The following is a 25,170-nucleotide window of genomic DNA, read 5'->3' as shown; positions in this document are numbered from 1 at the left end:
TGTCTCTCACCACTTTAAGAAGCCAAGTAATAATTAATAAACGCGAAGAAAGATGGGCCCAAAGGACAGTTTCAAAATAAAATAAAACGGAACGGGACGGAACGATATCAATAGCAACGGATTCGATAAAGATCTTAATACGCGAGCTCGGAAGCGGCTGGTCAACTGTCAACAGGTGGCTCTTACCTAACCCAATTTACACTGTCAACATCAAGACAAAGTTTTATTGTAAATTTAGCGGTATTGAAATATCGAAAAGAATTACTGGTACTTCGCTCGAAAGGTATGGTACGACCTTACTGCGACGAATGTCTCACGGTCGGTCGGTTATACACTGATTCTCCGGCGGCTCTTGCCGGTTTAATGATCCATTTGTTTACGTTTTGGCGCCTATCTTTTTTTTCTTGGTCAGGTGCTCTAGCTTATGGCACGGAGTGTGGGAATTAACTGATTGGGTGTTGTTCTCCACTGATTCTCCGGTCTAGCAATTTTACGCTCTTGCCGGTTTAATGATGTTGTGTTTTTATCTTGCTTATAGGCGCCTATCTTTAGTTTACTGGGTCGCATCGAGGTGCTCTAGCTTATGATGGCACGGATCGTGGGATTGTACTGTTGTTGTTGTTCTCCACTGACTGTCCGGTCTAGCAATTTCACGCTCTTGCCGGTTTGATGACGTGTTTTATGCTGTTTATAGGCGCCTATCTTTTGTTTACTGGGTCGCATCAGAGTGCTTTGGATCTTGACGGCGCGGAGCACGGGATTTAACTATCGGGAGATGGTGTGTGTAGGTTATATTTATATGGTCGGCAGGACGTTGGTATTGGATGCGAGCCCAAACGCAAGCCCCGCCCCCTAAGGTGAATCTGTTGATGCGGTTTTATCGTTAGCTTTTGCTTGTTTTTGACGGTGTAAACCGCGTTTCTACCGTGTTGTGTTTGTGCGGTAATTAGGTTGGGTGTTATTTATATTAGACTTATTTAGGAGGTTGGTGATTTTGTACGCGTGGAACGTTTGATGTATTATGTATTTGAGAATTTTAGTGTGATTGTTGTTGAGAATAATGTATGTTATTTAGAAAAGAAAGTGTGAAAATATAGATAGAGTGAAAATGGTGGAAGTAAAAAGTAAAGAAAAAGAGAAGAAGATAAACTTTGACTGAGGCTTTTGGTTTAATATTTATAAAAAATACCCTTCCATGGGCGGTGTTATCGCCATTTTAGTAGGAACTTTCTTAGTTCCTCGTTTTGCAGTGCTTTTAGCCGCTCCTTGAACTTAGTATGCTTCATAACAATAAACTCCTCGATTGTACCGGTACGGCAGTCCTCCCGTATATCTATATTTCTGGCATATCTCGGGGCATCTGTTATTATACGGAGTACCTTGTTTTGAAAGATTTCCAACTTTTTAAGATTTGACCTTGTGATATTTGTTAAAACACAGGATCCGTACAACAACTTTGCCCTTATGATTTGCTTGTACAAGAGGAGCTTATTGCTAATCGACATCTTACTTTTTCTATTCAGGAACGGGTAGACTCTGCACCAGGCCATTACATGAGTTAATCTGCCTCTTGATGTGTGATTCAAGTGTTTTTTTTTGTCAAAAATTACACCCAGGTACCGAATTTCGTTCATCCAGGGGACTTCCTTGCCCAACACTACCAAGTTGGGAACGTCACGGTCTTTTTTTTTTGTGATTAATATCGCTTCCGTTTTGCTTTCATTTATTTTAATTTTGCAATCCGTCGCCCATGAACAAATTTTGTCCAGGTGACTTTGGATATATGCAGTGATCTGATCCAGGTACTTACAACTGGCGAAGACACAAGTGTCGTCCGCGAACAGAGCCAACTCTGAATAATGGCTATTTTTCGGTATGTCAGCCTGATAGATGTTAAATAGGGTGGGTGAGAGTGGTGATCCCTGGGGAACTCCAGCTCTCATCTCCCTATAGGGTAATGTTATATCATTCACCTTTGAGGTGAATTTTCTATTTTTTATAAAACTTTGAGTGAGTTTTATCAACCCTGAAGACATACCGAATTTCGCCATTTTATGTATTAAACCACCATGCCACACCCTATCGAAAGCTTTTTCGACGTCGAGTGCGATCATGGCGGTTGAATACTTCGCATTTAAGGAGTCCACAAGACTCTGTTGGATCCTCGCCAGTTGCATTTCTGTTGAGAGGCCCCGTACAAATCCGTGTTGTTCGCCGGGGATAATTTTCAATTCCACGCATTCCTCTCTCAGTCTGCTAAGTACCGCTTTTTCAAAAATTTTTCCAATTGATGGTAGCAGTGGATTGTACTGACTGGGATGTGGAAACGTAGGTTATATTTATAGGCTGGGTGGGCGGCTGGGATTGGTTGGATTCACAGGTCTAGGACACACCCACCCAGCTCGTCGGTTTTTGGCCAGTGTTGTTTATTTTGTTTTTTTAAAAAGAGGGAAAAAAAAGGTGTTATGATTTTTATGGTAATAGTAATTTAAAAGCAGGATTTCATGTTAATTTACTTAGTTTGGAGATTAAGTTTTCTATTTTTAAGTTTATTTCATCCTCCGGCAAGGATAAGAGCGTTAATAAATTATTATTTTGTATGGGTGTTTTTAACCGTTTAGCCTCTGAGTTGGGATCTTTTACAGTTTCAGTCCCCCTGAACATCGGGCCCAAAGTGGGCTCTCTTTTTAACGCATCGGCGTATTTTCTGTTGATTTTAATAAAATTTGGGTTCTTTGGACAGCGCCAGTAGCTGGCCGGATGGTCGCCGCCGCAATTGCAACACTGGGCCGGTGTTGTACGTTCTTTTTCGCATTTTGAATAATGATGTTTTCCTTTACATTTATGGCAACGCGGCCCCGCGTTGCAATTGCTCGCGGCGTGTCCAAACTCCTGACAGCGATGGCACTGTCCCACCTGTCTTATGTTATTAATTTGGAACGTTTTGAGGCGCTCCACTCGGACCCTGATGTTCATTATGCTGTCAACTTAGTAGATGTCTTCCTGTTCTTTTCTGATCAGAAAGTGGATGAGGTCCGTCTGCCTTTTTCGACCTGGGCCGGTGTTAAACCAGCCCATTTCTTCAGGCTCGAACCTCATCCGTTTCAGTTCACTCTCTATGTCCCTCAATTCAAAGTTTCTGTCGAAACCTCTCAGGATTAGATTTAGCTTTCTGTCCTCCTCCAGGAAGAAGGAGTGGAATCCCATCTCCCTTTCCCTGAGGAGGGCAGTCAGGTTCCTGTGGTCCTGTGCTGTTTTTGGGAAGAGTGCCAAGCCCAGCCTCTCCTTTTGTACTTTAAGTATATTAATTTTCTTTTCCATTATCATTTGGTATTTACTAGCCCAGTTTGAGGTGTCTCTGATAACGACCTTTGGTATCTTAGGACTGCTAGGCTTTGCACTCCCCCCTTTTCCCGCAATAGATAAACTATTGAGGGGCATAAAGAGTGGGTTTTTTTGAGGTAGTGTGTCCCGCTTCCCCAGTTTGCCGTTTATTGCAGCATCTGGGCGCGCTGAGGGACCAGGTTCTTCCGTATCAGTGTTTGATTCGGAATCTTCAGATTGTAACATCTCCTCCTCTCGCGGGGAGGAGAGTTAGCCTCTTTTCTGGATCTTTTCCGTGTGTTTTCTTTTTTTTGATTGTCGTTTAGCTGCTCCCTCAGCGCTCCCAGCTGCCCGGCAAAGTTTTTATTATCATTTTCAAGCTTTTCATTTATTTTTAATATTTTCTCCATATTATCATTTGTTTCCCGCAATTGAGCATTGAAGATGCGGTTTTGATCCTTGAGGAGATCGATCTCTTCCTCAGTGTTTTTAAGTTTGTTTTTGAGTCTTTCGTTTTCGCTTTCGAGCGTTTTATATTTTAAATTTTTTTCTTCAATTCTCGATTGCAGGTCTTTTATCTGAAACTCAAGGCTTGTGCAGTTATCTTTATAAACCTCAGCACTGTATATTGGACTTTTTGCTTCCATGTTAAGGGCAGGATTTAAGGACTGGGTGGGGGTTTTTGGGTATCTCCGTTCAAGGAGAGGTTTTTGGGAGGGGTAAGGAGTGCCAGCTAGAGACTTACCCCGCTCTAGTTGTTCTCGCTTCTTATTTTCGTTTGTGCTCTGGCGTCTCTGACGTCGGTGGTTTGGCCCCCCGCTGACTATGGGGGGCGAGTTCACGCTGTTTTCCGCCGTTTCTGGTTGGTTTTTGGTATTCTGCTTTGGTTTAGGTTAGTAGGTTTGCCGTTTTTGACTGCAACTAGCTGCTCGTCTAACTGCCAACTGCCAACTATCATCTTGGCACTAATGTTTCCGGACTAGCTACATGGCTCCTGCCGGTCTTCTGACTGTTAATTTACCGACATTTAGGCGCCTATCTTTTGTTTATGCGGTCGCATCAGAGTGCTTTGGTTTGTAAGGCGCGGAGCATGGGAATCGACTGTCGGGACGTGAAAAGGTGGGTTATATTTATACCTTTGGGTCGCTCTGGGATTGGTGGCTCGCCCAAGCGCAGGCCACGCCCCCCAAAAGCGAAAACTGCTGATCCTTTACGGTGCACTTTGTAGCGGAGAGAGCACAGCATTTTACGCGGTGTAATTTAGGTTTTGACCGTCAATGGCATCTTGAATGAGGTCGATTTTTGCGGTGTCGGAGAATAGACAGTTTGCGCTATGTTTGGGCTTGATGTTTTTGTAGGTTATTTTTATGAGAAAAGGCCGCTCCACGGCCGGTTTTCTCGCCATTTTAAAAAGAATTTTTTCAGTTCTTCATTCTCGAGGGACCTTATACGCTCTTTGAATTTGATGTGTTTCATTTTTATAAACTCCTCTATGGTCTCAATGCGGCAATCCTCTCTTATATCTATATTCCTTGCATAGAAAGGTGCATTTGTGATCGTTCTTAAAGTTTTATTTTGAAATCTTTCTAGTCTTGTGAGGTTTGTTTCTATTATGTTTGTTAGCACGCATGAGCCATAGAGGAGCGTAGGTCTAATGATTTGTTTATAAATCAGGAGTTTATTCTCAATCGACATCTTGCTCCTTCGACCCAGAAAAGAGTAAAGTTTCTGTACCAAGCCATTGCATTGATTAAGCTGCCTTTTGATGTGAAAACTGAAATTGTTTTTGTTGTCAAAAAAGACCCCTAGGTAGCGAATCTCGCTCTTCCAGGGAACCTCTGTGCCCAATACCACCAAGTTTGGAATGTCACGATCTCTTTTATTTGTAATTAAAATTGCCTCCGTCTTGTCTTCATTGATCTTTATCTTCCATGTTTTTGCCCATAAGCAGAGTTTATCTATGTGGCTCTGTATATAAGCATTTATCTGGTCCAGATATTTGCAACTGGCGAAAACACAGGTGTCATCAGCGAAAAGTGCTAACTGTGAATAATGATCATTCTTCGGTATGTCCGCCTGGTAAATGTTGAACAGTGTTGGGGAGAGTGGGGAGCCCTGGGGCACCCCTGCTCTCGCTTCTCTATATGGAAGAGTTTTATCGCCAATTTTGGCGGTAAAAGCTCTACCTTTTAAATAATTTTGGATTAATTTTACCATTCCGGCGGACACACCGAATTTTACCATTTTGTATATCAATCCGCCATGCCACACCCGGTCGAAAGCTTTCTCGATGTCGAGTGTGATCATGGCGGTTGAGTATTTAGCATTAAAAGAGTCCACAAGACTTTGTTGGATTCTCGCCAGCCAACTGCCAACTGCCAACTAACTGCCCCAACTGCCGTTAACTGATTGGGATGAGGAAGCGTTGGTCGTATTTATGCACTGGGTGGGCGGCTGGGACTGGTTGGATTCACAGGTCTAGGACACGCCCACCCAGCTCGTCGATTTTGGGCCGGTGTTGTCTTTTTATTTATTTATGTATTTTTTTATATATTTTTTTTTGTTTTTGTAAAGAAGTGACGAGGATTTTAAGGCAATAATAATTTTAATGCTGGGATTGATGTTAATTTATTTAGTTTTGAGATTAAGTTGTTATGTTGATGTAGTGTTGTGTTGTACTGGTATTTCAATCTGTTTAGCCTCCAGATCGGGTTGTTTTATTGTCTCCGTCCCCCTGGACATCGGGCCCGAGATGGGCACTCTTTTTAATGCTTCAGCGAAGTTTTTCTTGCTGTTTATATAGTAAGGATTTTTGGGACAGCGCCAATAGCTAGCCGGGTGGTCGCCGCCGCAATTGCAACACTTGGCCGGTGCTGCACGTTCTTTATTGCATTCTGTGTATATGTGTTTGCCTTTGCATTTGTGACAGCGCGGCCCCGCGTTGCAATTGCTCGCGTCGTGTCCAAATTCCTGACAGCGATGGCACTGCCCCACCTGTCTTATATTGTTGATTTTATATGTTCTAAGGTGCTCTACTCGGACCCTTATGTTCAGGAGGTTATCGACTTTATAGATATTTTCCTGCTCTTTGCTGATTAGAAACCGGATGAGATCCGTTTGCCTTTTTCGGCCTGCGCCGGTGTTAAACCAGCCTATTTCTTCGGGCTCTAATCCCATCCGGTTTAGTGCTTCCTCTATCTCTCTCAGATCGAAATTTCTATCAAATCCTCTCAGGATCAGATTTAGTTTCCTGTCCTTCTCTAGGAAGGAGTGAAACTCCATCTCCCTCTCTCTGAGGAGAGCAGTCAGGTTTCTGTGATCCTGGGTCGTTTTTGGGAAGAGTGCCAAACCTAGCCTCTCCTTTAATATGTTAATTTTGTTTTCCATAATAATTTGGTACTTTTTTGCCCAGTTAGTAGTGTCTCTGATGACAACTTTGGGTATCATTGAGCTGCTAGGTTCAGCACTCCTCCCGTTTCCTGCAATTGAGAGATTATTCAAAGGCATGAAGAGTGGATTTTTTTTCCGGTGATTCGTCCCGCTTTCCCAGATTGTTATCCGTCGTAGCAACTGGGAGCGCTGAAGGACCAGGTTCTTCGTCCGTGTCAGTGTTTTCTTGCAACATCTCCTCCTCTCGCGGGGAGGAGATGTTTGCATCTTTTCTTGATCTTTTTCTAGGATTTTCTTCTTTTTTTTTATTGTCGTTTAGCCGGTACCTCAACGCCCCCAGCTGCTCGGCAAAATTTTTGTTATCATTTTCTAACTTTTCGTTAATTTTAAGTATTTTTTCCATATTCATATCATGCATTATCTGCAGTTGGGAATTGAAGATACGGTTTTGTTCATTAAGATGTTTGACTTCTTCTTGAGTGTCTCTTAGTTTACTTTTGGGTTGTAAATTTTCATCTCCAAGAGTTTTGTAATCTTCAATTTCCAACCGCAGTATATCAACCTCCGTCTGGAGGCTATCGCAGATTGTTTTGTACATTTTAGTGCTGTTAAATTTTCCTGATTCAATATTCTGATCGGGGTTTAAGGATAGGGATGGGGTTTTAGAGTATCTTCTTTCAAGAAGAGGTTTTTGGAAGGGGTAAGGACTGCCTGCTAGAGACTTACCCCGCTCTAAGTTATCTTGCTTTTCTCTTTTCTCTGTTTGTTCGGTGTTAGAGGGCTCATTTTGAGTGAGTTGACGTGTCTGTCGTCGGTGGTTTGGCCCCCCACTGACTATGGGGGGCGAGTTGACGCTGTTGTCCGCCGTTTTGGATGGATGGGTTTTTTGCTTTTGCTGCTCTGCTTTTGCTTCTGACTCTTCAACTGCCAACTGCCAACTGATTGTCTCACGTTGGTGGACCTGGAACCTTTTTATACCCATCGCAGGAATTTGGATGCCGACGACTCACGATCATCCTCGGAATCAATCGTGGGATAAAAATGCAATTGGGAAAACTTAATGAAAATAGAGTTTTTCCTCATGAAAACGGTTATAGGCTATGACCTTATATGGTAAACAAACTTAGTTTCAGCTCTCAAAACCGGGTATTTCTAGGTGAAAACAGCGGGAAAAAAGCTAGTCACATGTGTACAAGAAAACCGGCTGTTACATGCAGATTTTGCCCTAAGCAAGTAACATGGGATTTCATATAAATTCGGGCAAAAGTTTATGGGTTTTGGTATCGGCTTGGAAGGATTGTGTGATTTACAGTTTTATAAATGGAATTTGGGGTTTGATAGCAATGCAATTTATTTTTTAGGCTTTTGGGGTTTGATTATTTTTAGGAATGTATTTACCTACCCTATCCTGTCAGCACACCTCGGTGGAGTTAGTTGTATTATGTTTCCTTAGTCCCTATTCATGTAAATGGTGTTGGGAACTTTCTGACCTTTGATTTATTTGTCAAGAGTTTCTATGAGGCCGGTATATGTCTGGGGTATGGAGGGACTTCTAGAGGGTGCTGTTGTGTCACAGATTGCGCTATGAGTGGAGTAAATAAGACCTTTTAGATGGTGATCCGTTAGTGTAGGAAAACTTACAAATACTTTCTTCTATAGCGGGATCATGTTGGGCAAGGTATCCTAATTGATTTGAAATTGGCCTCCCCAGTTTTGCTTGCTATATTTCCCTTCAATTCTTCAAGTTAAGTTTTAGTAAATAAACGTGCCTTGATATCTGGTTTCTAACCCTACTAGCCGATTGACAGTGACTGTGATTGACAGTGACTGTGATTGACAGTAATGACTATTGACACACTTGTTGTTGTGGAGGTTTGGCAGCGTTGCTGTTTCCCATTGAAGTTTGGTTTCCATTTGGCGGATGACGGAGCGTCATAAATCAGGCAGAGCGACGTAAGAGGAAAATTGGAATTTCGTAGCCCCGTTGGGAAAATTTGGTTAGTTTTCCATGTTTTAGTATCCGAGCAGTATCATTTTGCTGTGGTATTGCGGAATTTCTATTTTGATAAAGTGAGGCTCCGCGTAGTTTGCACCAAGAGGCAGGGTCAGATCGTGTCGAAGAGAGAGAGTGACAAGTTCACTGCCAGTGTCTGGTCGGTCGACATTTTGTGGTTTTTAGGAAAATTTAAGTTCATCTTGCCGGGAATTCGGTTGAATGGAAAAATATTCCTCCCAAGTTTTGGGGTTTAATTTGATGAACGTCTAGTGGAAAGTTGTAGCCGAGAGGATTTTGGATTGACCTGATATTTTTGGATTTGGTCGGCTGCTCCCACACCATTTATGGGATTTTGAAATTTTCTAACCACAAAACGAGACTCTAGGCCTCGCTCACCACCTTAGGTATGTAGCAACATGTTGGTAATTGCCATAGAATTGATTGTGTGTTTATTGTACTGATTTTTTTTGTCCTCTATTTTAGAGGCCTCTCCTTTTTCTCATTCTCTCCTCTATTCTCTGGTCTCTCCCTATTCTCTGGTTTCTTCTGGTCATCCCAACACTGTTGGCAACCGGCTGAAGTGGGCCTCAACACAGCCTGGACAAGCGCAGAGCCACAGTACAATGCTCAGTACTGTGGCTCTGCGCTTTTGGATTGAAACTTGCCTGAAATCGACTTGCCCATGTGGGCGTTACCCTGGTTGTAGCTGACTGGTTCCAGAGCTGTCGAGTTAAACTACCTTAGCCAAAATACACAAGAGATTAGAGGACACGCAAGTTTTTGCACATTTTATTTTATTTTTCCCTTATTGAACGATTTGATTTAGGGTTGGGGGTTGATTTATTAATTTGAATTTTATAGGTTTATTTTCTTTTATGTAAAACAAAAACGTTAAGGGGTTCTTGCTAAGTCTATTAATATTAACCTAAGGGTTTTCATTTGAGTCGAGCATCGACATAATTGATTTTGACACTGAGCCCGGACCACCTTGTAAGGGATCGGCTACTTGCTACAAATAACATATTTAGTCATAATGTTGGTTGTTGGTTAATAGGTTTTATTGCACCAACATACCATTAATAGGCTTTCAAAGTCAAACCTTACCATTTAAAAGTTTTATTTAGATTAATGTGACTTGACTAGTTTGTAAAAGGTATTTTAGGGCCAGTGAGGTATTGTGAATTAGGTTCCAAAAATATACTTCTTGTAAACAACACATGATCACGTTTTGGATTTTCCCCTTGAACAGTAGTTCAGTGCGGATTTGTTTTTTTTTCCTTACTAATTCCTCGCCTTAAGCATACCTCAAGTAACTCTTAATTCTTTTATCAATTTTTTTTATTTACTTAAAATTACTACAGTATTACATTTTGAATAATTATCTAAATTTAAATATCTTAGTGGAATTTAATTTTTTTATATAAATGGAAGTGACTATGTAAATTCTTGGATGATTATATCAATCTGGTGGACCTATGGATTGTTATTTGAGTTTTTCCCAAATTATTTTCAGCTTTTAGGGTCTAGGTACAGGCATAAATATAGGTCATCATTTTCTTGATTAAGGGGGGCTTATATTACCATCATAATGTATCAGGGTTTGGTGTAAAATATTTAAATCAAGTGGCGCTCTTATTAAAATTTCTCCCACTACCTTCTCCACTGTCTAAAAGCTGGCGGCCACCAAATCTCTGAATCTTTTAAAACAAAATTTGCTTGTCTGGACTTAGTAATTTTTTTTTGTGGTTGGATAGTAGGTATGACTCACACGGGTTGGAAATAAATTGGTTTGAACCGAGTTACGCGCTACACAGCTTTTCAGGAAAACCGCGGGAAACGGAAATATATTTTATATTATATTTTGCCACACCGGGCATGCCCCTTCATTTAGGCTTCCCAAGGTAGGTAAACCTTGAAACTTGCAAACTAGAACATGTAAATAATGCAACCGCATGAAAGGAAAATTTTATGAAAATAACCGGAAAACTGGAAGCATAGTGATGAAAACCCTCTCAGTTTTAGGCATTTGTGGTTCTTTATTATCCACAACGCCAGGGACTACAACATAGTCAACGGAGAACTATGTATAACCTATAAGAAATCAAACTTTTCCATGATACTATGCGGCTGCAAACCTCTTTAAGTTGGTTTCTTTATGTATGTTTACAATTATAAGTCCCTCATGACTCACAGGTAAATCTTGAAAAGTACCTTTTTGTTATTTAAATTATAAAATTCGAGGTTAAATGTTAACGGAGCAAAATTATCTAAGTTTTCTTATAAAATACTGCCTGGGCTAACCCTTATTACTATAAAATAAAGACAAAATCTTGTAACTTCGTTACAGTACAGAAAAACCATCAAGTTTGCCACGAAGAGATATTTTAATGACCGTTTGAGTGGCGCTACAAATAAACAGCGTGAAAGCTGGTGTGTTGTAGGGGATTTAACGGGTAGGAATGCATCTTGTCCCTATACAAATTTAAAGGCTGATTTATTTAATCATTTTTACATCGCTATTGCTGCTAATGTGAGAAACACTATGTTATCATCTTCAGGCACTGCTGACCCGTGAAAATTTAAGGATAACCCAATCTCGCAATCTTTTTTTCTGTTTCCTACTGATGCAGCGGAAATAATAAGTGTAATGCAAAGGATTCAAAATAAGAGTTCCTCTGGATGGGATTTCAGAAATTTGTTTTTTTAGAAACCGCAAATCAAAGGTGTGTTTCCCAAATTTGCCAAGGTTTTACCCTTAAGAAAAGTGATACTGAATCTCCCTCCAACTATCGACCAATTTCTCTCTTACCAAGAATTTCAAAAATTGTCAAAAAACTCAAAAGTCGGATGCTGGATTTTCTTAAGAGAAATCAGGTTTTATCAACATCACAACATGGCTTTCAAAACTATCTAAGTACAAACGATGCAATTTTTTCATTTCTAAGACAGCTTTATCTAACCCTCAATGAGGGTAGTGTAGCGGCAGCATATTTTGTGATTTCACGAAAGCATTCGATTCTGTTGATCACAGGCAGTAGTGTTACAAAATAGCACTTCAAAATGTCAACCTATCACTGTAGGTGTGCCTCAAGGTAATGTATTAGGACCTTTAATGTTTGTTAATCACCTTCCAAATCTGAAGATCTATGGAGAATTTGTTATGTTTGCTGATTACATTATTGTCTCATGGAACAATACATCAAAATAGCATCTACATCTAACTATGTTTCTAAAACAAATATACTAACCTTTAAGTGTCAGTTGCCGGTCTCCAGTTTAAATTCTGAACCTCTCGAGGTTCAGGAAGTTCACAATTTCTTGGGTATCTGGATTGATTCAAAATTAAAGTTCTCGACGCACATCACTAAGATAGGAAAGAGGGTGGCTCATGGTTGCTATGCTGTGAGGGTGGTAGCTTGTGAATTGGGTGCCAGGATGTTAATTATGCCCTAGTCGAGTCTCATCTACGATATGGCATTTGCTTCTGGGGCTTTTTATTCTCTAAAAACGAACGGTTAGATTTATGTGTGGGTTAAATCGTTGTCAATCTTGCGAACCATTTTTTCAGTCTCAAAAAATATTAACACTGCCATCCTTGTCTATTCTAGAACCTGTTGTTTGATCCGCTCTAAATTTAATTCAGTCATAAATGCTAATAACTCTAATTTACGAGAAGTTCTCATATTGCACCCTTTGTTAAGGTTAAGTGAGGTATACACTCAACATTTACAAAGAATTCCTTAATTTATTTTAGTTTAATTTTTTTAAGCATCTTCCTTCTTTGATTTGAAAAATTAAAGGCAAGAATAAATTCGCAGGGGAATTAAAGCGCTTGGTGCTGAGGAAGGCTTACTATAGATTGTCAGAGTATTTAGGGGATAATTTTGAGCTTTGACTTAAATTTTTAATATTTTATTATATGTCAGATACGGATTCCTTACTTACTGAGATAAATGAACGTGCTGAGAGGACCAGCAACATTACTGTTCATATTCTAAACGGAACTACACAAAGTCTCGGTCTCAAAAGTATTTATTAACAGTAGGTTACACGTGTTTCGCTCATATTAAGAGCATCATCAGGCCTAAAAATTAAAAACAAAGAATATAAATACAATAACAACTTTCAAGTTAGATAAAATTAGTACCTTAAAACTTGACTACAAACAGTACATGCTTTATGGTAACATTATACACACACGCTAATTAAAATAAATTCTTAAGAATGTGATAGGCCACAAGTTTGTAAAAAAACCAAAACAAGTAAATTAAAATTGAAGAAATACAAAAATTTAAAATTATTGTCCTAAGTGAGCTTCGAACCTACTGCTAGTCTCGAAAAACACGTCGGTTAAGCAATGTAAACTACTGCGCTACCAGGTCTTTGGAGATATTTCTAGTAGAAGTGAAGTATGTCAGCCAATATTGCTAAAAATAAGTCCCGGTTTAAAATTAAAAACGTCTGAACCCAGTCTAGGATTGAGCTTTTCTTGGCTTTGGTTATTTCCAATTTTTCCAGAAGGCCTCATGTTGATGCATCATTGCCATTTGAACATTATGGTCAAGGTAAACTTCAAAAAAGGATGGGTCGTATATTTTCCAAAAGAAATTTTGAAAGATTCAGTTTAATTTGTATGGAGACCATTGGGAAAATTCCCTAAGCTCTGATGATCCACTTCAGGAATTCCACAATACTCTATGTGTATTATTTAATGATTCTTTACCCATACATATCCCAACAGTTATGAAACATACAGAAAAGAAACCTTGGATTACAAGAGGTATAAAAACATCCAGTAAAAATCCAGTATTCTTAATCTATGTTAATGATTTACCTTATATTTCAATAAATGGCTTAAAATCGCCATTTGCAGACAATACCACCATTTTGTGGCAAAATAAGAATCGTGAGCGGCTTGAGGCAAATATTCGGACGGATTTATGTAAGGTAAAAAGATGGTGTGATGCTAATAAGCTGTTCTGTAATATTTCTAAAACAAATATTTTGAAATTCAAATGTGCATTTAATGATGTCTTTTTAAGTAATAATATAGTATTGTCTGCTAATGTGAGCAAATTTCTTGGGTTGTATATTGATTCTGGGTTAAAATTTTAAATTCATATAAGCACATTATGTGATAAAATTTCCTCTGGCTGTTATGTTCTTCACATCGTTGTGAATAATTTAAACATCTCAGTGGCTAGAGCATATTTTTTTAAATTGAATTCGATCTTCGTTATGGTATTTGTTTTTGGGGATCACGTTCTCAGTATTGTCTTTAACAAGGTATTTATGTTGCAAAAGAGGGCTATTAGATGTTTATTTAGGGTCGGTCCTCGAGAGACTTGTCGTTCCTTATTTGTTAGACACAAAATTCTTACTTCGTACTGTATTTTTATTTTGGAAACAGTCTGCTTGATTTTTAAAAAACATAATGGTGAACTGTCGGGTGAACTAATTGTGGAGAATATAGGTTATAATACCTGGCATGCCTTTTATATTAGATTGCCAATCCTCTGGTCTGAACAAGTAAAAAAATCAGTGGTGTATAATGGAAAGAAAATGTTCAATCACCTACCCTTATCCATACGCCAAAGTAACAACCGCTTGGCATTTAGGCCCTCTACCAAAGCTTTTTTGTTAAAAAAGGGCTACTATATCCTTACAGAATATTTTTCTAAAGTATTTTAATACAAATTATTAAATATGTTTGCAACTCACATCTTTTAAATTTAATTTTATTATCTTCATTTCAATGTATTCATGTATTATTTTTTTAGTATAACATTATAATTTTATTGTTTTATTTTATTTTAGTTATAACTGTATTTCTTTGGCTCTGTTAACAAGAATGCATTTTGTTTTTTCAAGCATATTTTCAATTTATATTGAATATGGCTATAGCTTTGTTTGTGCTTCTTAAGAAATTTAAAACCTCATCTTTTCTCAGTTGGTTTTCAGGGGAGTTAAAGTAGTTGATCCAGCAAAAGAAAATTTCAGATAAGAAATATCAGTCTAGTCATATTGTTGCAGACTACAAAGTCTTTTCAGATCTTAGAGCTAGGTGCAAAACTCTAATGGAGGCTTGTTACCAGAACTTTATTTCAAATTTGGACCAATTACTTTATACAAGCCCCAAAAGGTTTTGGTATAAGTTTAATAAGCTAGAGCCACAAATAGGCTTCCTGATTTGATGACCTATAATAATGGCAAGTTTGCTGGTTGTGAGCAAATTGCAGAGAGGTTTGCCCGATTTTTTCTACTGTCTATAATGGTGATAATAATGTCTTACCTTCTCGGCAGGCTGGTCTAAACATGACTATTCCTAATCCTAAATTATCTGTTGGATTCATTTTTATTAAGATCTTTTGATTACCCCTTAAACTTAGTGCTGGCCCTGATGGTATACCCAATTATTTTTTGAGAAAATGTGTATGTGCCTTCTCTTATCCCTTCTTTATTTTATCCAGTAGGTCATTTGACTTGACTGTTTTCCATCCCAGTGAAAACTCATTATGCCTTTGTGTTTTATTATATTATAATATAATTATAATATAATGTTTTATTATGCCTATATTCAAATGTGGTGCTGTTGATGATCAATTACAGGAGTGTGTGCGTACAGTCTGCCATTCCAAAACTTCTAGACAGTCTTATTTACAACCAAATTAATTTTTACTGCAAAGAACTTCTGTTAAGTGAACAGCATGGCGTCAGTCGTGACAAGTCTTCCATTACAAACTTGTTGTTGAATCAGGGTGCTCTGTTGAATGCTTTGGAGAGGGGTGAGGAAGTGGATGTAATAATACAGACTTTTCCAAGGCATTTGACACCATCAACTTATTACTGGAAAAATTGAGACTTTTTGGCTTTAATTCAGATTTTGGTGGCCTGGTTTGTCACTTTTCTTTCTGCCCAATTTCAGCAGGTACAAATTGGTGATGCTAGTACCTTCCGGTACTAATGTGCGGACTGCGAGTCCGCATGGTCGAAAATTGGCCGGTATTTACCGAAGAATTCCGGGTACCGCTCAGTACCTGTTGCGATTGGGGGCTCCAATTTAGTGTTAAGTGGTAAACAGAGTAGGGTGCTTCGTGTTGGAGTTAGGCTCTTATGCGGACTCTCACTCCGCACGTTAGTGTTGATGCTAATTTTTTAAGGTAACAATTTTTAATTAATTTCTGCTTTTTGCAAATTAACAAACCTAAATATTCGATTACAGTGGTTAATATGAATACGAATAATGTTAATACGAAAGGAAACAACAATATCTTGGCCAACTCTTCGATGAGGTTGCGACTGATGAGGAGCCATTTGATGACGACTCGAGTTTGCAGGATGATGATGAAGAGACTCAAGATCATAACACGGATGATGAGCAAGATATTAATGACCCAAACAACATCTTGGATCTTCCAGATGAAATAATGGAAGAAGTGGCGCACGAAAAAGCTGCATATTACATTGGAAAAGATGGCCAAACTAAGTGGAGAAAGCATCCAGGAAATTCTCAGGTACGGACAAGCGCCCTAAATATTATCAAGTTTCTCCCTGGGGTAAAGGGAAATGCAAAAGGGTTAAAATTTGCCGCAGAGATCTGGAGTCTATTTTTCACAAATGAAATGTTACAAGTCATTGTTGATAATACAAATATCTACATTGGAATGTGCAATTTAAATCCAAACAACCGATCAGCAAGGCCCACAGACATTATTGAGTTGAAAGCGCTTATAGGATTGCTTTATATATGTTCGATGTCAAAAAATAGTCGGGTAAATGCCTCCGACTTATTTAGAACAAATGGAACATCCATGGAAATATTTTGTTTGACAATGTCTCGGGAAAGATTCAGATTTTTGTTGCAGTATATTCGTTTGGAAAATAAAAATACTAGAATAGAGAGACAAAAATATGACAAATTAGCACCGATCCGGGAGATCTTTGATTCATTCAATTCTAATTTGTCTAAATATTTTTGTGTTTCCGAGCTCACAACAGTGGATCAAATGTTGGTGGCATTCCGAGGGAGATGCAGGTTTCGAGTATATATGCCCAATAAACCTAACCGATATGGTATCAAAATATATTCTTTAGTGGACGCAAAATTGTTTTACACTGCGAACATGGAAATTTATGTTGGGCATCAACCGATTGGATCTTATGAAGTTCAAACTGATAACGTTTCCCTCCTTTTGCGTCTTTGTCACCCCATCTCAGGAAGCAGCAGAAACATTACCATGGACAATTTCTTTACCAGCATGGCTGTTGCTAACGCCCTTTCAACAAATCATAAACTCACGATTCTTGGTACTATTAGAAAGAATAAAAGAGAACTTCCACTTGAATTTGTCCAACCTGCTAAAGACCTAACCAGTCAAGCATGTTTGCATTTCAAGACAAAGCAACCATAGTTTTTTTTATTTATTTATTTATTTATTTATTTATTCATCAACGTATATAACATTTCAAGTACTTATTAATAATTAACAGTAGTCTTAAGTAAAAACTATAATACTAATAAACAATACTGTGCTAAACCTAATCCAAAGAGTGGGAGTAGGGCACTATCCCAAGATAGTTGCCCTAGCTGACGACTTAAATTTATTTAAAGATGTACTGAAAAAATCAAGATCTTTTGCAAATCTATTCACTGTAGAAGCTATTCTATTTATAGGACTGTTTAGTAGATAGGATGTTCTGCAAAAGGGAATGTGGAGAAGCGCCTGACCTCGTGTTGTGTAAGAACATACATGCAAAGAGAAAAGGCACAGACATTCCGGACTTCTAACAATACCATTCAGAACCTTAAACGCAAAGCAAACATCAAAGAACTGCCTTCTACTAGATAAGGAGTTTATGCTCAGGTAGGACATGGTCTCTGAACAGGTAAGATCCAGGCCTGACTTCATAAGAGTATATCTGGCAAACCTGATAAACTTGTGCTGGATATTTTCAAGCCTCTCAATGTGAATCAGAAAATGAGGTGACCAAACAATATTGGAGAATTCGAGAAGAGATCTCACCAGGCAAATATATAGTGTCTTTAATGCTGACACATTAGTAAAGTCTTTGCAAGATCTTTTGATAAAACCAAGCAGTTTATTAGCTCTATTTACAGTATTTTCGAAGTGGTGGGGAAAGTAAATAGTATCGTATCGTATATTCCCAATAAAAATAAAAATGTGCTTATGTTGTCAACATAATGAAGACAAAATAGACCAAGAAACTGGAAAACCACAAATAATAGTTGATTACAATCAAACCAAAGGCAGGGTTGATACAGTGGACAAGATGTGTGCAGCCTATGATTGTGCCACAGCTACTCGTTGCTGGCCAATGTTTATATTTTTTATGCAACTTAATATAGCTGGAATAAACTTCAAAATATATGGATGATACACCTCGAAGAATATTTCTGGAGAATCTTGGTATGCAGTTACTAGATGGACACATACGACAAAGAGCTACTAATAATCGGATACCACATACCATTAGACTTCACCTTAGAGAAATTTTACATTTACCACTGCAAGAAGAGTTACCCAAACCAGAAACCGCAAACATAAAATGACGCTGCTTTTATTGTGATAGAAAGAAAAATAGACCAACGAGATTTAGCTGTGCATACTGTAACAAACCTATTTGTTTGCAACATGCCAACTACATTTGTAGTGACTGTATGGCTGGTGAAAGTGACGAAGATTGACTATATTATTTTAGTCAGAGTTTAGGTTAAAAGTTTTATTTTTGTTTTTTGAAATGTAATCATCTTTTGTTTATGTTGAAAGTTTGTTAGAAGTTCTGTTTTTGTTTTTGATAATGATATGTTTCGATTCTGTGATTCCTACAATTTAGAAAGAAAGAAAGAAAGAAAATGTCCTATATTACGTAAGACAACAAAATCTTGTGTACAAGCATCCTAAAAACTAAAAAATCCAAATTTACTTTAAATTTCAAATTTCAAACAAACATAACATCTAAAACACTTTACCATAACATTTACACACATTACCAAAATTAATCATAACAAAACAGATTCAGAAAAAAAAAGCATCTTTTTGATAAATTTCATTAAAAAATAAGTAAAGCTGTCAATAAAACAGAATTTAGAAGAAGTAAATTAAATTATTTAACAGGAAACAAAACTAAAACACTAAAATGATGTCAGAGCACAGGTTAAAAGGTATCATTGAAAAAATCGTCAAGGCTATAATATGCCCTGGATAATAAAAGTGATTTTAATTCCTTTTTGAATCTCTTAACTTCTAAAATTTGTCTGATACATAGAGGAACATGGTTGTAAATTTTTTTGCTAAGGTATATAAGTGAGTTCTTGGTGAGGGAGGATGTAGGGATTGGTAAGGGAAAATCGTTAACCTGGCGAGTCATATGACCAGTGTTAGAGGGAGGTTTAGGACATTTATGAATAAGAGTAGCTGTTTCTAAGATAAAAAGAGAAAAAAGAGTTAGGATTTTTTGGGATATAAAGAGAGGTTTACAAGAATCTCTTAACCCAGCGGAACATAGGTATCTAACTGCCTTTTTTTGAATCACAAAAATTATGTTTAATAATCCCTTGTTGCTTAAACCCCAAAAAGGCAAGCCATAACGAAGGTGGGACTCAATAAGAGAAAAGTACACTGAACGTGCAACTACCCCTCCCAGCTCATGCCCCGCCATTCTTACTGCAAAGCATCCAGAGGATAATTTTGATGCAAGATTTAGGATATGATCTTCGAAGCGAAGGCGACCATCAATGGTAATACCAAGGAACTTACAGCTTTCTTTGTTTTGCAAGGGGGAGTTTTCACTAAACATAAGGCCCTGAACGTCACACTTAAATCCCATAATAAAGGTTTTGCCCACATTAAATACAAGCCTGTTTGCAGCACACCACTCCGATAAAAACTTAAGATCCTTAAAAACCTGGGCTCTAACATTATCAGAATCTCTATGATTCCAAAAAATGGTGGTATCATCAGCAAACTGAACCACTTTGCCCTGCAGTTTTAATGAACCCAAATCATTTACATAGAGCAAAAATAATAGTGGTCCTAACACTGAACCCTGAGGTACTCCAGTTTTAAGGGATCTGGAATCGGATAAACATCCAGATACTGTAACTCTTTGGGTACGATTAGACAGATAGGATTCCAGCCATTGCAATGCCACACCTCTAAAGCCATAATTATTGAGCTTAGACAGCAGTATTCCATGATCTACACAATCAAATGCCTTGGATAAATCGCAAAACACTGCCGCCGCGGACTCTCCAGAATTTAACGACACATAGACACTCTCCAAAAAGCCGAAAACAGCGTCATGAGTCCCTTTTCCCGTTTGAAATCCAAACTGATTTGCAGATAAAATGCAATTATGTTGCAAAAAAGATAAAATTCTGATTTTTGCAAGTTTTTCAACTATCTTGGAGAGGGTAGACAATATAGAAATTGGACGGAAATTACAAGGCTCACTCACATCTCCACCCTTATAAAGAGGGATAACCACTGCCTCCTTCAAACATGCTGGAAAGATTATGAAAGGAATTGTTTATGGCAGAAGCTAAGGCATTCAATGCTGAGTCAGGCAAAAGGAGTAGTAATTTTGATGATATTCCATCAGCTCCAGCTGATTTATGGTTTTTTAAGCTTTTAATTGCATCTCTAACATCAGGAAGGCTAACAGGATAAAAGAAAAAAGAATTTTGAACTGACACTTGTTGAATATAATGCAAAGGATCAATATTAGTATTCACATCCTTGAGCAATAAATGAGGAATATTACAGTAATAATCATTTAAACTATTTGGTCTTACTTCTGGTTCTGAAACTTTCTTGTGAGAATGCCTGAAGTCATTTATAATTGACCAACATTCTCTCTGCCTATTTGAGGACATATTCAAGTGGTCACTATAATATTTAACCTTAGCTGCTTTTATCGTCTTTCTATATAGACTACGATATTTCTGATGATAAAGAATAATGTTTGCATTAGTTGTAAACTTGCACAGCTTAGCCAAAAAACGGAGGTTTTTAGCTGAAGTTCTGAGGCCTGCTGTGACCCATGGTTTTCTATTTTTCATTTTAAGCCTCTTTTTAGGAAAACACTGATTGATCTTGTCACATAGCACATGAAATAACAAAGTAAACGAGTCAGGAGCCATTTCAACTGCATTCCAATTAACCAAAGCTGCAGTAGAAGAAAAAGCATTAAAATTTGCTCTGCTGAAAATTCTTCCTATATAATGAGATGAAGGAAATACAGTGTTGCATGGAATCCTAGCAAGAATGGCTTCATGGTCAGAAATACCAGATGAGAGTACTCTACATGACACATCATTTAAATTTGTACACAAATAATCAATAGTAGTTGCAGATGAGGATGTTATACATGTGGGTGAAAGAACATGCATCTTCAAGTCATAAGATTCCAATATACTTAAAAGGGATGTATGATATGATGGCAAGCTTACATCAGTGAAGTTAATATTAAAGTCACCAGTCAATATAACTATGGAGTGTAGAGACAATTGGGATAATAGAGAATCAAGTTTGTCCAGGAACATACCAATATCTCCTATGGGTGGTCTATAAACACAAAGAACATATAAATTAAATCGCTTACAAAAACAAAGGGAGAATTCAAAAACCTTCTCCAACAGAAAGCTATCATACTTATTAATTTTACAGAAAAAAGCTTCAATTGTTTGTTTAACTAAAATAGCTGTTCCTCCATGTATGGAGTGTTGCCGACAAAAAATTGATATAGGAATATAATCAGATATTAAGAAACATTCGTTAGGCTTTAACCAGTGCTCAGTTAGTAATACAATATCAGGAAAATCACATGAATCAAGTAGAAGATGAAGCTTGTCCATTTTATTTCTTAGAGACTGTATATTTAAAATAAAACTACTGAAACTTTTCACATGCTTATTTTCAATGTTATTAATAGAATGTGAGTGAGCTTCATCTTCTGTGTATTTATCTATAAAAAAGAATCCCTATCACAGTCAGTATCTAGAAGTCCAGATTGATTACTTGGTTTTATTGTGGACACATTTTTTGATGAAATGCTACTTTTGAAATGTTTTAAAATATGGGTATACAGTAATAATGCCAAATCTGATCCAAAGTTGCTGGCATGATTAGACTCTAAAATTCTATTTAGATTAATATTATTGGCGTGAAATATTTTATAGAGAGCCTTATTGCTATTATAAATTACATTATGGTTTGGATACATGTAAGGGCTTGTCATCACTAAACTATTGCTGTGTAAATGTATAAATTTTTTTAAAATATCGAATGATGAGCAAATACCATTTAACATTAAAATCAACATATCATTTTCTGTAAATTCCTTAACCATAGATGATGCAGTATAAATCAGTTCATTGTTTGTACTTCCTGGCTTGAAATTGTTATTTTTATTAAAGATTTTCTGGGCTTTTGGATTTCAATAATTTACCTTCAAAATGTGTAAATATATTTATATTTGATGTGTTTATATATGTCCACCAAGACTAATATAGTTATATGCAATTTTTGATAATTTTTCACTGAAAAAAAGATATGCGGAGTGTGAGTCCGACATTAGTATTTATGTCACATAAGTCCTCGTTAGTACCAGAAGGTTAAAGATATTTTAGTTTGCTTCGAAAATTTTTTGTTGTTTGCTGACAATTTAAAGTTTTATAGGTTGATCAATTCAGAACAAGACATGGTTTTCTTGCAAGATGATCTAAATAGATTCTGTGAATAGTGTGTTGGTAATAGTTTGGCTTTGAATGTGGGTACTAAATACAGTTACATTAATTTGTAAAAAATAAACAAACAGGTAATTTCCTCCTATACTACCTATAGATAATGTTAATCTTAGGTACACTGAAGTAGTAAAAGACCTAGAGAGTTCAATTTTTTTTTCTGATTCTGCCTTTATAAACTTCACACTCCAGTTCCTAATGACCATTATTTTTGTGACCATTTTCTTAGCTAATATTGCATTATCAATTGTTCAGATAATTGTTAATTAATAATTAGTGGTTAGGTAGGCTAGTTTTTATTTATTTTTCAGAAACATTTAGAGTTTTTGTAATAGGGTTAATACTGTGTTTTGATTAAATAAATAAAATAAAAAAAATAAAAAACTGTTTCTAATTTTCATTACAAAGGCCCTCATTCAGTTGTTAAGAAGCTATTGTGACAAGCAGTTATTATTTTTATATTTGTAACATACAACAAATCAGGCTTCAAAACTAAATACTAAATAAATCAATGGAAGAGGCTTACCTTTCATCTCAGAAAAATTCAGTGATTCTGAAGATATTAAAAAAGATGCTCCCATTGCAAAAATATTTCTGAAATCTTCATTAAATCTGAAAGATATTTCGCACCTTCTAAACATTTAAATATATGTTTTTTTCCTAAGTGTAGGGGATTGTGGAGCCTTGAGTTTCTTCATCATTGTGCATTGCTTTTGTTTCTATTGAACATGGACTGGGTCGAAAACAGTTTTCCGAATCCACGAAACACTGACATTGTTCTGTGTAATATCGCAAAAAGGCTAAAAAATAAAAATCGCCAAGAAAATGCAAAATAAGCCCCAAAGCATACCTCCAAAACTGAAGGCGACTGCCGCTTATCAGAATCGAGAACGCAGCATATGTCGCTTATTCTCAGCAACCTATTTATAGTCCGCGCCCGCTGTCATTAAATCGTGAAATTCCCAAGTGATTTTAATAATTTTTTTGTCCAGATATTTAACAATTAATAACTAAATCGATTCATAGAGGTTCCAAACCTCTACAAACTTAGTTTTTTTTTGTGGAAATTAATTATCACATGTTATCAGTCACTAAACAACGTGAAGATAGCGGTAGCTCGAGTATGGTCCCAGTACCCAGACTGTCCAATGCCGCCTCTTCATTACAATCTTCTGAAAATCCGCACGATGATACTCCAGGTTTCGAGCCTGGCGGTGGTGATGGGTGGGTGCTTGCAAAAGGCAAAAAATCTCGCAAGCAACACATTCAAAACTCTAAAACAGAATCCCTATCAAAGAGGCGAAGCTGCGAATAAAATCAAGGAAGACAAGAACGTCGATCCTTTAGGAAAAAAAACCTTAAAATGGGAAGTCGAGAAGATCATGAAACACAATTAGATTCCACGTCTGCCCAACAAAATAGAAGGGTATGGGTCTTCTTGTCAAAAATTAATAAAACTATCACCAAAATGGACATAAAAAATTACGTTACCAAGCATAGCAATTGCACTGATGTCTACGTTAAACAGTGTATCCCGAAACAAAACCAATCAGACAAAAAAAAGTTTATGGTAGGAGTGACTCCAGAACTAAAGGATACCATCTACAGCAATTCCTTCTGGCCAAAGAATGTTGCATTTGAAAGGTTTAACTTCTCACTTGGACGGAATTTTTTAGATGGACGAAAAAATCTGAACCAGAATCTGAATTAGAGGAGGTTGTCCGCATACACCCGACTTCCAATCTCAAAATGATGTCCCTTAACATCCGAAGTTTGACAAAAAAAATTGGATGAGTTGGAAATCCAGATTGAAAACAAGAATTTTGATATAATTTGTCTATCTGAACATTGGCTTCCTCAACAAGCAGTAGAAAGTTACTCTCTGCCTGGATTCCATCTATCCAACAGTTTCAGCCGTACTGAAGCAGAAGGAGGTGGAGTCCTTATCTGCACCAGAGAACCGTTACTTGAAAAGAAGATCCCAACTATAGACAACATGTCAATAGAGACACACTTTGAAGATTGAAGCCTTCCAGGTTGTAGTTTTCAGTGTCTACAGATCTCCATCAGGTAAATTGGACGTGTTCTTTCAGAGTCTTGATACAGTTCTAAATTTCTTATTCCATAGACGCAAACGTACCTTTATTTATGGTGATTTTAATATAGATCTACTAGCGGATAGCCTTACTTCAGCCGAGTTCACCCAACTTGTTAGCACATATGACTTTAAATTTCTGGCAAATAGCGCAACTAGAATCTCAAAAACCACAAAAAGTAGTTGCCTTGATAACTGCATAACAAATTGTGCAATTAATTGTAAATGTACTCTATGGGACACTTATATGTCAGATCATATAGCTATTACTAATACATATGAATCAATAAATGAAAGTTCTGAAAACACCCACACAACGGTCTTAGAGTTCAGGCCGTATTGTGGAGAGAGATTTTCTCGCTGTGTTACTTCATTACTAAACGTTGACTGGTTGTTGGTACTTGATAATTGTAACGTTGACAATTCTTTTGAAATATTTCTCAATGTTCTAATGTCTATTATAGACTTTCATATTCCCAAAAAAACTAAAACAATTCTCAACACAAATAAAGAAAAAAAATGGTTTAATAATGAACTGAAGAGATTGAGAGATAACATAACAGTACTCTAGAACTCTCAGAATGGCTAAAAATTCGTATA

General features: G+C 37.3%; 1 long non-coding RNA gene across 4 annotated transcripts in view; it reads right to left on the bottom strand.

Moving 5' to 3' along the window:
• Positions 1 to 23,410, bottom strand: part of LOC126740757 (uncharacterized) — a 70,350-nt gene extending 46,940 nt beyond the window's left edge. For 2 of the 4 annotated variants that reach the window (XR_007661986.1, XR_007661985.1), the window contains exons 1-3: positions 23,002 to 23,388; positions 12,656 to 12,794; positions 11,959 to 12,211 (exon numbers count right to left, since the gene is read on the bottom strand). This is a non-coding gene — a long non-coding RNA (uncharacterized LOC126740757). Of the gene's footprint in view, positions 1 to 11,958; positions 12,212 to 12,655; positions 12,795 to 23,001 lie in introns of all 4 variants that reach the window. The other 2 variants (XR_007661987.1, XR_007661988.1) reach the window with 2 other exon arrangements.
• Positions 23,411 to 25,170: the final 1,760 nt, after the last annotated feature.

The sequence above is a fragment of the Anthonomus grandis genome, chromosome 9 (assembly GCF_022605725.1).
Source record: "Anthonomus grandis grandis chromosome 9, icAntGran1.3, whole genome shotgun sequence".
Classification (NCBI taxonomy): Eukaryota; Metazoa; Arthropoda; class Insecta; order Coleoptera; family Curculionidae; genus Anthonomus; species Anthonomus grandis.
Note: the sequence above shows the minus strand (reverse complement) of the source record. Positions and strands in the feature narration are given on the sequence as shown.